We start from the raw sequence: 5,867 nt of genomic DNA, 5'->3' as shown, positions 1-5,867 counted from the left end.
GTCTGATTCCTCCAGCTCTGTTTTTCTTTTTAAGGATTGCTTTGGCTATTTGGAGTCTTGGGTCTCCATACATTTTAAATACTGAGATTTTTAATTCTAGTTCTGCAAAAAAATGCCATTGGTAGTTTGATAGGTGTTGCATTGAATCTGTAGATTGCCTATCTTTCTGAAACTATTCCAAAAAGTTACAGAGGAAGGAAGCTTCTAAACTCATTTTATGAGGCCACCATCACTCTAATACCAAAACCAGACAAAGTTATCACACACAGAAAAAGAAAATTACAGGCTAATATCACTGATGAATATAGATACAAATAGTCCCCAGCAAAATACTAGCAATCCATATTCAACAGTACATTAAAAAAAATCATACAAAGTGTCAGCTTTTTGAGTTATAAGACAATGAAATGCCAAGAATAAACCTGTCTTTAGTAAACCTCTCTGATGATCAAGAGGGATTCATCCGAGCGATGCAAGCACTTCTCAACATCTGCAAATCAGTGTGATACACCACATCAATATATTGAAGAAGAAAAACCATATGATCATCTCAATAGATGCAGAAAAACCTTTTGACAAAATTCAAAATTCAGCACCTATTTATGATTTTTAAAAAAACTATCCAGAAAGTGGGCATAGAGGGTACATATCTCAGCGTAATAAAGGCCATATATGACACACCTACAGCTAGCATCATACTCAGTGGTGAAAAGCTGAAAGCATTCCCTCTAAGATCAGGGATAAGACAAGGATGTCCATTCTCACCACTTTATTCAACATAGTTTTGAAAGAAGAAAAGCAAAGGAGAAAAGGAAAGATATAAGCATCTGAATGCAGAGTTCCAAAGAATAGCTAGGAGAGATAAGAAAGCCTTCCTCAGCGATCAATGCAAAGAAATAGAGGAAATCAACAGAATAGGAAAAACAAGAGACCTTTTCAAGAAAATTAGAGATATCAAGGGAACATTTCATGCAAAGATGGGCTCGATAAAGGACAGAAATGGTATGGACCTAACAGAAGCAGAAGATATTAAGAAGAGGTGGCAGGAATACACAGAAGAACTGTACAAAAAAGATCTTCATGACGAAGATAATCACAATGGCGTGATCACTCACCTGGAGCCAGACATCTTGGAATGTGAAGTCAAGTGGGCCTTAGAAAGCATCACTACGAACAAAGCTAGTGGAGCTGATGGAATTCCAGTTGAGCTATTTCAAATCCTGAAAGATGATGCTGTGAAAGTGCTGCACTCAATATGCCAGCAAATTTGGAAAACTCAGCAGTGGCCACAGGACTGGAAAAGGTCAGTCTTCATCCCAATCCCAAAGAAAGGCAATGCCAAAGAATGCTCAAACTACCACACAATTGCACTCATCTCACACGCTAGTAAAGTCATGCTCAAAATTCTCCAAGCCAGGCTTCAGCAATATGTGAACCGTGAACTCCCAGATGTTCAAGCAGGTTTTAGAAAAGGCAGAGGCACCAGAGATCAAATTGCCAACATCTGTTGGATTATGGAGAAAGCAAGAGAGTTCCAGAAAAACATCTCTTTCTGCTTCATTGACTATGCCAAAGCCTTTGTGTGTTCCACAATAGCCTGTGGAACATTCTGAAAGAGATGGGAATCCCAGACCACCTGACCTGCCTCTTGAGAAACCTGTATGCAGGTCAGGAAGCAACAGTTAGAACTGGACATGGAACAACAGACTGGTTCCAAATAGGAAAAGGAGTACGTCAAGGTTGTATACTGTCACCCTGCTTATTTAACTTATATGCAGATTACATCATGAGGAACGCTGGGCTGGAAGAAACACAAGCTGGAATCAAGATTGCTGGGAGAAATATCAATAACCTCAGGTATGCAGATGACACCACCCTTATGGCAGAAAGTGAAGAGGAACTCAAAGGCCTCTTGATGAAAGTGAAAGAGGAGAGTGAAAAGTTTGGCTTGCAGCTCAACATTCAGAAAACGAAGATCATGGCATCTGGTCCCATCACTTCATGGGAAATAGATGGAGAAGCAGTGGAAACAGTGTCAGACTTCATTTTTCTGGGCTCCAAAATCACTGCAGATGCTGATTGCAGCCAGGAAATTAAAAGACACTTATTCCTTGGAAGGAAAGTTATGACCAACCTAGATAGCATATTAAAAAGCAGAGACATTACTTTGCCAACCAAGGTCCATCTAGTCAAGGCTATGGTTTTTCCCGTGGTCATGTATGGATGTGAGAGTTGGACTGTGAAGAAAGCTGATCGCCAAAGAATTGATGCTTTTGAACTGTGGTGCTGGAGAAGACTCTTGAGAGTCCCTTGGACTGCAAGGAGATCCAACCAGTCCATTCTAGAGGAGATCAATCCTGGGTGTTCATTGGAAGGACTGATGCTAAAGCTGAAACTCCAGTACTTTGGCCACCTCATGAGACGAGTTGACTCACTGGAAAAGAGTCTGATGCTGGGAGGGATTGGGAGTGGGAGGAGACGGGGACGACAGAGAATGAGATGGCTGGATGGCATCACTGACTCGATGGACATGTGTTTGAGTGAGCTCTGGGAGTTGGTGATGGGCAGGGAGGCCTGGCATGCTGTGATTCATGGGGTTGCAAAGAGTCGGACATGACTGAGTGACTGAACTGAACTGACTGAACTACAGCAATCAGAGAAAAAGAAGTAAAGGGAATCAAAATTGGAAAAGAAGAAATTAAACAGTCACTGTTTGCAGATGACATGATACTATACATAGAAGATCCTAAAGATACTTATTACCAGAAAAATACTAGGACTCGGCAATGAATTTGCAAAGTCACAGGTTACAAAATTAATACATGGAAATCTGTTGCATTTCTATACACTTAACAACAAAAGATCAGAAAGAGAAATTCAAGAAGCAACTCCATTTGCCATCACATAAAAAAAGAACTGAGGAATGAGCCTACCTAAGGAGACAAAGAGTCGGACACGACTGAGCGACTGAACTGAACTGAACTGAAGGAGGCTAAAGACCTGTACTCTGAACACTACAAGCTACTGAAGAAAGAAATCAAGACATAAACATATGGAAAGGTGTACCATGTTTGTGGATTGAAAGAATATTAAAAAAAATGACTATACTATCCCAAAACAAGTAGCTTTTTGAAACTTAGTATTTTAATAGGAAAAGTAGGATGTAATCCATTTTAACCTTCAGTTCAGTTCAGTCGCTCAGTTGTGTCCAACTCTTTGCGACCCCATGAATCACAGTATGCCAGGCCTCGCTGTCTATCACCAACTCCTGGAGTTCACTCAAACTCACCTCCATCGAGTCGGTGATGCCAACCAGCCATCTCATTCTCTGTCGTCCCCTTCTCCTCCTGCCCTCAATCCCTCCCAGCATCAGAGTCTTTTCCAGTGAGTCAACTCTTCACATGAGGTGGCCAAAGTATTGGAGCTTCAGCTTTAGCATCAGTCCTTCCAATGAACACCCAGGACTGATCTCCTTTAGAATGGACTGGTTGGATCTCCTTGCAGTCCAAGGGACTCTCAAGAGTCTTCTCCAGCACCACAGTTCAAAAGCATCAATTCTTCCGCGATCAGCTTTCTTCACAGTCCACATCCGACCCCAAATAATTTCACAAATAGAAAAATATATCAACTGAGCAATGAGAATGGTTATGTAAGCAAGAAAATAAAATTTGAAAATAAAGTTTGTATGCACAATGTAACCAAAAATTGATCTTTTGAATGTTTTTACTGTGTAATTTCTTGAATAAAGATAACCTGTCCTGAGCTTTAGTACTGGTGGCTACTGTCAGATTTGCCTTACTGTCTACCACTTTGCTACACCATTTCTCACCCCAAACCCTCCCCTGCCTTCCTCCCCCTTCCTCCCCCTAGGTCCTGCAGTGGAAGTTCTGGCCCTCCCTGGGGAGCCCTCCCCATCCGGCACATGAGACCATGAGAGCAGCATTCCTCTGAGCACACAGCTGGCTGGGCTCCCCAGGTGGTTTTCTATTCCTCTTTCAACCTTGTTGGTTGGGTGACAGTGTATCAGGGTTGCAAAGGGGAAAGGTGTTCCCAGATGTGTGCACTGGGCATGACTAACTCTGCAGAGAATTTCATCCCCACGAAACCCAATTCAAGCAAATGTGCTTGACTGACTTCACCAAGGTCTCAGGTATGAAGACCTTTCAGTTCTTATGTGGAAAAAGGAAGGAATTAAAAATGCTTGTGCCAAGCACGTTACATGTGAGAGCTCACAAAGAATACCTTTATTTTTCACAATTTCCTTAGGCTCATGAGGGTAATAGCTTCATGCAGTTCACACGAAACTGAGTTTGAATCCTGTCCACTAGTGTCCAAACTCATGCTCTGCTCATCTCCTGTGGACTTGGTATTCAACTTTAGTTCAAAGGTGATGAAATGTGGCTGGATAATGAAAGTGTGGGCATCTTGGCTTGACTAGGTCACAAGTGTCAGCTTTTTGAGCTCTAAGACAATGAAATGTCAAGAACAAATCTGTCCTCAGTAAACAACTCTGTATATTTTTAACACCAGTCTGGAGCTCTGTGCTAGACCTAAGGTGGTTTGTGTGACCTCACTGATTTTTTGTGAATGGCCACTCATGTGCGCTTCAAGTAGGGTAAAATGGGTGAGGACATAATTGCTAATGGGTAGTCAGGCCATCAGGATTCTAAGTGGCAGAAGACTTTGGGCAAGTTATTTTAACTTCTCTGGGCTTCAGTGCCTCATCTAGAAAACGAGAAAGTTAAACCTTGATGGACTAAAGGTCCATTCTTTTAAAAAACTTGGGAGGATGATTTTTTTCAATTGGAGATATGGGACTTCCCTGCTGGTCCAGTGGCTAAAATGCTGCATTCCCAATGCAGGGGGCCTGCATTTGGGCGGCCTGGGTTCGATTCCTGGTTGGGGAAGTAAGATCCCACATACTGCAACTAAAACAAACGAAAAAAGATCCTGCATGCTGCAACTACAGCCTGGTGCAGCCAGATAAATAAAGTATTTTTTTAATAAATAAATTGAGACATAATTCCCATATCAGACAATTCACTCATTTACAATGTACGATTCAGTGGCTTTAGTGTATTCACTAAGTTGTGCAGCTATCATCAAAATTAATTAGGACATTTTCATTAACTTCAAAGAGAGCCCCTGCGCACTTTAGTTATCACACTTTACCCCCTTATCCTCCCTGGACCTAAGTAACCACTAATCTGTGCTTTGTCTCTATAGATGTCCCTGTTCTAGACATTACAGAGACATGGAGTCATAAAATACGTGGCCTCTTGTGTCTGGCTCCTTTCACTGAGCATGTTTTCAAGGTTTGTCTGTGTTGTCGCATGTGTCAGTGTTCAATTCAGTTCAGTTCAGTTCAGTCGCTCAGTTGTGTCCGACTCTTTGCGACCCCATGAATCATAGCACGCCAGGCTGCCCTGTCCATCACCAACTCCCGGAGTTCACTCAAACTCATGTCCATCGAGTCGGTGATGCCATCCAGCCATCTCATCCTCTGTCATCCCCTTCTCCTCCTGCCCCCAATCCCTCCCAGCATCAGAGCACATTCCATTGTATGGATATACTGCATTTTATTCATTTATAAGTTGATGGACAGGGGTGTTACCACCTTTTGGCTATTGTGCTACTGTGGACATATATGTACAAGTTTTCATGTGGGCATATGCTTTTTGATTCTTCTCTTGGGTATGCACCTAGAAATAGAATTGCTGTGTCAGTGATAACTCTAACTTTTGGGGGAACTGCCTGGCTGTTTTCCAAAGTGACTATACCATTTCACATTTCTATCAGCAGTGTGTAAGAGTTCCAGTTTCTCCTCATTCTCCTCAATACTTGCTGTTGTCCGACTTTTTCATTAT

The sequence above is a fragment of the Moschus berezovskii genome, chromosome 8 (assembly GCF_049115385.1).
Source record: "Moschus berezovskii isolate FMDL1 chromosome 8, NW_MosBer_1.0, whole genome shotgun sequence".
NCBI lineage: Eukaryota > Metazoa > Chordata > Mammalia > Artiodactyla > Moschidae > Moschus > Moschus berezovskii.
This window is presented reverse-complemented; position numbering follows the sequence as displayed.